Consider the following 10,359-nt stretch of genomic DNA (forward strand, 5'->3'; position numbering starts at 1 on the left):
TGTGGAATTTCACCTCTCCTGCCATGATAATTTCTCAGCATACTTAGCTGACATTTCATTTTTTAATTTGTGAAACCTCCTTCCTGCATGACAACCTAAGAAGCCTGTCAACACTTGATCCTAGTTACCCAATTTTGAAATCAGCACATTATGTCTTCTGAAAACTTCAACACAAGAATGCTTCAGTTTGTGTCTTAGTGTTTTTTTTATCTCGGAGCACCTCCACTTCTTGCAATCCCAGAGAACTCTAATCATAGTCTTCTTTCTGCTAGACACACCTGAAGAAGGCTTCACAGCCGAAACATTGTGTTTTCTCTCATCTCTTTTTTCAGCATGGAATAAACCTATGACTTGTTCCTTTGCAGATTACGCATGCTGACGCTACCCACCTGAACGAATCCTTTCTGCTAGACATACTGTATCACAGAATGAGGAACCTGCTTTTCTATTGATTACTAGCAATTCAGAAGAAGAAAGTATTTTAGTCACATTTGTTAAAATAAATTAATCAGGTAAATTTGTTTTAAAATAAATTCTGGAAAAGGATGCAAACCAAAAGCAAAGAAAATCTGAAAAATGGGATCAAACAATCATATTTTAAAAATGCAGATTTTGTAAAACTGTCCCCCCACCCCCCACCTGTGAACGTGAATAAGTTTCAGTTTCAGTTTTTACAGTCCTAACGGAGCACAAACAACACACTTGTTTTGCCGTTACTTAAAACAGCCTTGTATTCATTACAGCATAATTTAAAGAAGACATTAAGAAGACATAGAGGAACCCAGGAGAATATCGAGTTAACATGAATGATCAGGTGAGTTATTTTTCTTTCATGTATTATTAAGTTTTAAGCAATCAGCAAGCTGTAATGTTGGTGGGCAGAATTCTGTACAGTAGACTAACCTCTAATTTAGAACAATTAGCGATGAATTAGAAGATCAAATAATAAAATACAAATACTTTGTCACCAATTGAAAAATTTCAGTATTTCATTTTTAACTCTCTTTTGCTATTCTGTCTGATATCCAACAGCATTTGTAGTGTATCGCATGTGCTCTCTGGCAAGATTGCTATATTAATCCCAGCATTGACTTTCAAAAACGTTTGTGCTCCCATCATTTATCTTGTTCTCAGATGTATCTAGATAAAAAATATTGGGATTCCTTTTGTGTACATAAACGTTTTCCACGCTTCCAAATCAGCAATGCTTGTAAGGAGTTTGCCATTGTTAAGGCCATATAGATCAAATATTGTAATACTGTATGTCGTCTAAAATGCTTCCTCTCTATTCATGCTGCCTTTGATTCTGTTAGAAGATCTGTTGGCACACAGGGGCTATTTATGACTTTGTTCTTGTTATTTTAAAACATATATACTTTTATATTAATATAGCATTTTGTTGTTGAATTTTTGGGGGTTAGTACGTTTTAGATCGTAAGTGATTAATGTAGTCCAAATAGGTACATGTAGGTGCGTCACATTGCGTAGGCTGCAATGGAACAAGTAAAAGTTTATTCCGTCGTGTATACACCCGAAGAAGGATCCAAAGTCGAAACGTTGTGTTTCTTTTCTTCTCTTTTCAACATGGACTAAACCTTTACTTGTTCCATTGATGAATGTAGTAGTATGTAGTTTGAATGTAGTTTTAATGAATTCTTAAAAAGTATTGGACCAAGTACAGCCCAGAAACTAACCTTAATCCTAACTTGAATAAAATGCAGAGCACACAGTACTCTTATGATAGCAGCTCTGAACTGTCTTCCATTGATATATAGAATTCAATTTAAAATCCTGTTGATTACATTTAAGTAGAAAATATAATGACCCAGATCTGTTACCTGCTATCAGTCTTGCCATGCTTTGAATTTAACTGCTTTTATGACTGGCTATACTTGGGTTATCTAAAAGTTAAACTTACTGTAAATAGAAAGGAGAAGTTTTTTTGTGCTTGGGCTCTGTGGTTGTGGAATTCAATGCCTGAACATTGAATTCAACCGCATTGACTGTTTTTAAATTTAGGGTTAAAACTGACATTCCTATTTGTATGATATATTGATATTTTACAGTTGTTAACATATTTTATCCGTTTATACAGTTTTAGCATTTTTGTCATCTGTAGACTTTTATTTTACTTATAGTAAGAAATAGTAAAGTATTAATAATACATTTTTGTTTTAACAGCTCTTGTATCTTGATAAAATAATTATAGCAAGTTATGTGAGAGCATGAAAAATAAAGGTCAACTGAGGAGAGGGGTGACCCATCTAGCCCATTTGGCAGTTGATAGCTAATTCGTTGAAGAGTAGCCATGGTAACGGGTTCAACCGTATGGCTGGGAAGCTTGTTCCAGTCTCTCACACCCCTTTAGGAAAAGAGTTGTTACGCCACGCCCCCGGAGGAATCGGCATTCCACCTCACATTCCAGCACAGTTCCACAGTTCTCACACTCTTCCCCGTGCTCAGTATTAAGGTTTTCCTGGATAGAGCTACTCCTAGTCTCATTGTTATTCACTACTTAGTTTTTGGCTTCCTGACCCTGGTTTGCTCTCCGTCTACGTCTCCTGGTTTCGGTTTTGGTACTTTTGCTATCGTTTTGGTTTTGACTCTTGGCTCCCTTACAGATTATGGCTCCGCCTCTGGTTATTTGTACTTTAGCACCGGCTAGTTTACCTATGGCTTTCGGACCTCGGATTGTTCTTTCGACTACGCCTTTTGGAGTTTGCCCTGGTTTTCTGCCTAGGGTCCTCACTACTGATTCCTAACAGAAGTGCCTCCTTGTTACACAAAACCATATTTTTCTTTCCATTCATTTTGAAACTGTCAAGCTTTCCTTGGCTGTGATATTTTTTTAACTGAAAGCGTTTTAGCTATACATACTGTATCACACTCATGAGTTAGCGTACTTACAGAATATCATTGAGAGACAACCAGTTAATGTCATGGCAAGGAAACTAGATTAAACAGGACTGGAAGCTACCATGCAGAGCACCAAGTGGCCGTGATGTGATTCTCATCTCTTAGTTCAGTGTCACACCATTGGCACATCAACATTTCTGCACTTCCTGGATTTACATGGCTACTAAACTACCAAACAAGCAAGATAGGATTAACAGCTACCTCTTGTTTGCAGTCCTTTAAAGGGTTCTAATAAAATTCTCAATTGTTTAAACTACACATTCACGAATGACACATTATATAAATTGATTTCTTGAAGAAAACCAGAAAAGAAAGGGAAATTGGAAATCTGAAACTTTATATAAGTGTTATTATATGTAAATTATATAATAAATGAGTGAGTACTATATCCTGGCATCTTTAGATGTGCAATAACAATATGTTTTGCAGAGAAAAGAAAGCCACAATCAATACCAACAGATACAATAATCACAACTTAAAGTTTTCTGTATATGTTTTGCAACTGTATCTTTCAACTATGTCATTCTCTAGAGCTATTCAAAAAGCCAAATTTTTAAGACTCAAAAGACAGCAAGAGCTCTGCAGACTCAATCTAAATCACATTTTTAAGATTGAGGAAATGTGACATGAATGAATTGAAAAGCATTGAAAAATAATACAGTGTAAACTCTAAGAAAAAAAACTGTAATAGAATTGATAAAAGTAATAGAATTGATAAAAAAATATTTCAGATGTAGAAGGTTCACTAGATCCTGGCAGAAAACACAGACCTAAACTGTAACATTATGGACAATCTGAAAATAGTGCTTTCCATTATTCTTAAAATCACTGCTTGAAGCTTTGTTACAATTTTGTATCAAATCTTACCCAATCTCAGTTTTTTGTCAGAAAACTGTGTAAAGAAGATACCGCCAGCAGCTAAGTATAGTACAAATGTAACTGCACAAATGCTTGGACATTCTTTAATGTATTGATTTTTTTAAATTGTATTATTTTAGGGCTGTACAGCGGCAAAGTGGGTAGCATTGCTGTCTTGCAGTGCGGGGGCCCTGGGTTCAATTCTAAACTTGAAGTGCTATCTGGGTGGAGTTCGTATGTTACCCCTGTGTTCATGTGGAATGCCTCTGGGTGCTCCAGTTTCCTCCCACAGTCCAAAGACATATTAGTGGGTTAATTGGCTTCTGAGTAAGATGGCCTTGGTATGAGTGAGTGTGTGTCTGAGTCTGTCCTGCAGTGGATTGGCATTCCACCCAAGATGTATTCTGCCTCGCACCCGTTGCTTGCTGGGATAGGCCACCGCACCTTTGCAACCCTGTATTGGACAAAATAGTAAGAAAATGTATGGATGTATTATTGTGATTCAGAAAGGCAGCAAAGGCATTGGGATTGTAAATCTTGAATGAATTTTCCAGAATTTCCAAATCATTTTATTTAAATTGTTTCCCTGTATGGCTATGAATGGCATAATTCCCATCTTGCTTAAAATCTAAGTGAGATGATCAATGAAGGCCAGACTTAATATTATTAATATAATAATTATTATTATCACCATATATTAATATTTGGTATTATATGGTGAGGTTCTCTACCAGGATCTTGTGATTTTGTACATTGTTGTATTAATGTAAGCCTAAACAACATAAAACCTAATACATGTTGTTTTTGTTTTGGTTGCAGATCCTACTCGAGGTGCGTATGATTTGTAAAATTTCTTAATCTATTAAAATCCATTTCCTAGATGACTTACAAGTGTTATGCTAGAAGTCTGAAGTGTCTTTTTAAAGTTAAGAGTCATAATAAGCAAGTCATAATCATCGTTCTATCTAGGAAGATTATGACCTCAGAAGAAATGCTAGTCTGAACATTTTTGCGCTATTTATCAATTTCAGAACAATGTAAGTTATTGAAAAGAAAAATTCAAAATATATTCAAGAAATTTTGAATGGATTTACATTATCATGAATGGGTGTATCCTGCCTTGCGCCCATTGCTTGCCTTATTATGGATAAAGCAGTTAGAAAATGGATAGATGGTATCTTATTGTTCTTCTTCAAGATGTACCGTGGCACAAAAAAAGCTCAGGTCATAAAATATTGGGTATACAGGTAACAGTAATTTGTTTCTTGTAATGTATGTACTGTACCTCTATCCGGATGGTTAATTAATTTAATTGAAATATATACAAAACAATTTTAACTTAGTTGTTAAACCACTTTGCTAAAATATAATTTTATATTTTAAATTTGCTTAAATTTGTGTAATGGTACTGGAAACCTTTTTTCCAATGTGGTTTTATGTAAGAGGACTAATAAAATTAAATCTTTTTCTTTCTTTTACAGATCCTAATCCCCGTGAGTATTTTTTGTAAAATGATTTTTTCTGTGCAATCACAATTTTATATTTGATATTATATATGACTATTTAAGTCATCTTTACTCAGATCTTGCTTACTCATTCATTTAAATCTGTCGATTTGTGCAGTTACAGTATGTAGTGTTATATAGTGTTTTCAACATTATAATAATTCCTTACATGTATATAGTGTTTTTTTTCTGGACTCTCCCGAGGACTCCCCTCCACCACCACCAATGTGCAGCACCATCTGGATGATGTGACGGCAGCCATAGTGCGCCAGAACGCTCACCACACACCAGCTATCAGTGGGGAGGAGAACAGAGTAATGAAGCCAATTCATAGTTGGGGATTATTAGTAGGCCACGATTGGTAAAGGCCAGGGGGATATCTGACCAGGACACTGGAATTAACACCCCTAATCTTTTCAAGAAACGCCTTGATTTTTAATGACCACAGAGAGTCAGGAAGCTAATGCCGTCAGGCCACTTCTGGACTCGCTGTTAGACGGGCTTCCAGGCGTCGTCTTCCAAAACTGAGCCCAGATTGGTAGGAGCGTTTGGCTCTTATAGGAAGTGGCTGGAACAGGAGGCAGGTGCAAGGAATGAACAGAAACAAGAAAGAGCCGGAGGGCCCTTTAGAGGATGGACTTACGATCGTGACACGACTACACCACCTAGCAATTATAAAGGGTGCTAGGCCCCTTATCAACTTGGCACAAGCTCTTTCCCTCTCCCAGAATCACCAATGCACTCATAGAAAAGAGAATTATCATATACAATATCCCATTTATTTCAGTCTATCATTCTACTCATTACGCATAATGCAATTCAGTCACCAGAGTAATTTACTGAATGAACAGTAAAATGAAACCCCATGGAACTCAGTTACCAACATATGTCCTCAGTGAGAAAACCAGAAGCAGTTTTCTCTGAAACCAGCTCCGGTCGGCAACCTGGTGTCTTCCATCACACCAAGGAACAGGAATGAAACTCTGTACTCCTTAAACTGAAACTCTTTAGGCAGCGTCTCCAGTCCTGGTCTTCCCCAACAACATGGTTCCCTGCTCCCCTTGATTTATCCATGTCCAATCCATGTAGGAGGGGAGGAAGATGATGCCGGAGCCTTCCTCAGCTGTTCCCTGTAGATTCCACAGTGTCAGTGTCCTGTACTAGGTCCAACTGCAGTGATCTGTCCCACAAAACTCCTCTTCTAAAAAAAATCCACTTTATGTACTGGGGCTTTTTAGTTCTTTAAACAAAATCCCTCCTTCCTCTTTCCCTTTGGGGAGTACTCTTCGGTGTTTTGGTGTGGCTGCCCAAATAAGACTAAGTGTGTTGATGCACACATTGTTCACTCAGTTCCTGTTATCAGTCACATTACTGACTGGCAGTAACTGGCAATTCACCTCCATACAGCCTTCAACCCCTGGTGTCCAACACCCAAACTTTCCAATTGGTGACATATACTGTGCATTATTACTCAACATCACAAAACAGTACTACACATATCTAGATGTGATATCATGGCCAAGGGTCAAGGGGCAAGGGTAGTGGAAAGGCAAACACTCTAGTTTCAAGCTTCACACATTTATAATTTACAGCCACAATGAATCAGACAACGTTATGTATAATCATCTCTAAAGCCACCTTGTTTTTAAATCAACAGACATTGGCATTCATTAATAATGAAATTCAAAATAAATGTCTTTTCCAAAATTAGAAATACATTCTGAGTTGTGACTTATCGTTCTTGTTCAAAAATGTGCTGTAGCCCAAAGGAAGGAAGGCATGCTGAAATAATCTTTTCTATATTGTTACAAATATAGAGGTTAAGAAAATAGAAAATACTGAGTGGGATAATCAATAATTAAATAAATAATCAATATTTATATTATTAACAATATTGTTTATCCAGTAATAGTATTTATTATCAAATAATAAAGTATTAAAAGATATATCACAAATATACCTGAGCAATTGGTAAAGTTAGAGGTAACAGAGGTCTTTGTTCTCTGGCACAGCTGTGACAGTTCAAGAGTAAAAATTCAGAGGCAAAATGGAATAAACAAATATTTATTAACAATAACACATACAGTACTAAGTAACAAACAACATACAACATACAAGTTACTCTACAAATAACGTGTCTCAGAAGCCTTGTCCTGGCCAACCAGAAAAGCCCAGACTGCTAAGACTGTACGACTATATAGTACGACTGTACTATAAGTCCTATATAATAGATTTATTCCATGCTGAATAAAGAAGAAAGAAAACACGTTTCGGCCATGGAACCTTCTTCAGGTGTTCTTCTCTTTTCAGCATGGATTAAACCTGAACAAGCCAACAAGAGACTTAAACCTGTGTCTTAAATAAATAAAACAGAATACAACCCAGAGCTAAATCTCTCTTCCTATAAATTTGGATGCTCCAAAGTAAATGGGATCTTTATCATTCTTTTTAAAGGAAATTTTTCCTAAAATAAAAGGATGGCAGGCCCTGTTAAACAAGTTTCAATGACTTGACTGGAATTCTGGTCTTTACGGTTGATTTGAACATGGACCTCTTACCTGGCACGTTTCTTCTCCTCCCTCTCTCTTCTTTCTCCCTGTTTCCTCGTCCTTCTTCTCTTTCTCTATTTGTGTTCTTCTGCTTCTACCTACTGTACCTCTCTTTTATCCTGTGTTTCTGCACTGTTAATGACTAAATGTTCTACCAGAAGTTAATTCAAGTAAACCCAAAGGCGCCTTTTGATCACCTGGTCTTCCATCCATTGTTTCTACTGATTGCTCTGGAGCCTAAGAAGTGGCTATTATGACTATTGTAATATCTGGAACAATACACATAATGTGATTCTGTAATGTTTATTCTCAAACCTGTCTGTTTTAGAAAATCATCTAATTGAAACTGATGCACAACAAGTATAACATAATGATTCAGCCGTTTTTTAAATTAATTGCACTGTGTACGTTTTTATTTTTGTGAAAACACACAGTAGTTTCATCTAACATTTTTTGTTTCCTCTCCTTTCCAGGTCATAGGCGGTGCTGTAAGTATTTTTGTTCAAAATCATCTGAATGCGCTGTCACAATTGAAATATATACAGTATAATTCATATGCCTTTTAAAATGTTAACTTTACAAACCTCTTCCTTACACATGCACTGACATTCATCACCTGTACAGGTTTTATATTTTTTTCAAGTATTTAAATTAATTGCATGAAACCTCAATTCATATATGAATGTTGTATTTAAGGATGAAGTGAAAAATATCTCTCACAATCATGTCTGATATATATCAGAAATGTCACTATAATTTCTAATATATTGTATGTATATAATAAATGGAGCTCTGCTCCGCCCCTGTTAATATTCAATCACTGTGGCTCATGGGCTCCACTGTACCAAAAGACAGATCACTCTGCCATTGCAAAACTCTACCCTCTCTAGATTACAAGGGGGTGACACCACTCTGTGATATATTGACCAAACAGAGCTGTGTTGTGTAAGGTATTGCATAAGAAGGATAAAACATTTACAAATGTCTGTTTTTTTCTTCTTTTCAGGTCATTTTGGTGAGTTTGTTCTAAAAATAATTGCTTTTCCTGTGCTATACCAATTTAATATTTGATTCATATGTCTATTAATATTGGTGTCTTCATCTTTACAACACACAATCATGCGCCTAAATATATGATTATATATCTTTTATTTTTTTCTGATTTGCATGCTATAAAAATGACTGAAAGAAAGAATGACTTAGATTTATATTGTGGGCTTAAAGGTAAAGAACTAATTCTTATTTACTTGTATTTGTTTCATGTAAAACATAGTACATGTTTCACTCACGTGGTGAGTGAGAACGCCCACCCATTCTTTCTACTGATTGCAGGAAATATTTTCAAAAAGAAATTGACATTTTATTCCTAAAACAGATTCTGGAGCAAACCATACAACGTACAAGCTGTAGCTGTATTCAAATATTTGAGATTAAGTCCTTGGTCCCTGTATGTAACCCTAATTACAGGACTTATTACAGGATTTCTTGAATGGTACTCATAAAAAATGCAATAATAATATTAATCATATCCATCTGATGGTAGAAGGACAAAGCAATGTTTTAAACTGAAAAACAAACAAAACATTTTATTTCTATTTTTTCCAGTACCTAAACTTTTCTCAAAGTATATAGTATAATAATAATCATCCACATTACCACCATCATCATCATTCTTACACTTACCTGTATATATCACTGTTCTGGACTTTCCACTCAAAGCACTGTACAGGTAATGGGGAGCCTCTCCACCATCCAATGTGTAACATCCACCTGGATGATGCAATGGCAGCCAAAGTGCACCAGTACACTCACCACACATCAGCTATCAGTTGCAATGGATAACCTTTAATTGACAATCAGGAGTGGGTTGAATATCCATTCGCCATCCTCCCCTCCAAAATCCTTCAGGGAAATGCAATCTTATCAAACCTGCATTTTTCCTAGAGGACTAGACTTTAATGAGCAAAATTACAGAGTGTGTAGAAGATTTGTATCATACAAATAATGGTGTTTGTTTAACGGAAGTTCAGGAGAAGGTCACTCTCAGTTCACACTTCCACTTCCCTAGAGATACAGTATAAGTTATCTGACTGAACATGATGCTGTGTGTATCTCAACTGTCACCCACATCATACATGCGTCTCCTTCACTACATTCATAAAACTGCAGTGTTCCTCCAAAAGACAGCACAGCCTATCAATCTTTGTGTAGAAAGATATTTACAATTGTCCACAAAATTAATAATGTAGTTTTATTTATGAGTAATTATTAGACATTCTAATAATGGGTGATTCTCTTGCATGGAGCTTTTCTACGTTACAGGCACACACTTTTATTTAAAAAGTTTTTAGCTTCAAAATGTTTCAAGTTTCAAGTTGAATGCTATAAAAATCTAAAACTGTATGTCTGCCTCTGCTTTTCAGATTCTGTTATTGGTAAGTATTGTGTTTAAAATTATTCACATTTTGTAAGATACATTCTGCACCTTAATTTAAATAAATAATTAAAGTTATTTGTACTGTATATGCTTT

General features: G+C 35.8%; 1 long non-coding RNA gene across 2 annotated transcripts; it reads left to right on the forward strand.

The window, feature by feature from the left end:
- Positions 1-315: 315 nt before the first annotated feature.
- LOC148839948 (uncharacterized) lies at positions 316-8,328 on the forward strand. 2 transcript variants are annotated; one of them, XR_016090167.1, is made up of 5 exons: positions 316-512; positions 744-814; positions 4,594-4,605; positions 5,256-5,267; positions 8,302-8,328. It is a non-coding gene; the product is annotated as an uncharacterized LOC148839948 (long non-coding RNA). The 2 variants fall into 2 exon arrangements; XR_016090166.1 differs by lacking the exon at positions 316-512 and having other exon boundaries at positions 677-814.
- Positions 8,329-10,359: the final 2,031 nt, after the last annotated feature.

The sequence above is a fragment of the Atractosteus spatula genome, chromosome 2 (genome assembly GCF_055471065.1).
Source record: "Atractosteus spatula isolate fAtrSpa1 chromosome 2, fAtrSpa1.hap1, whole genome shotgun sequence".
Taxonomy (NCBI): domain Eukaryota; kingdom Metazoa; phylum Chordata; class Actinopteri; order Semionotiformes; family Lepisosteidae; genus Atractosteus; species Atractosteus spatula.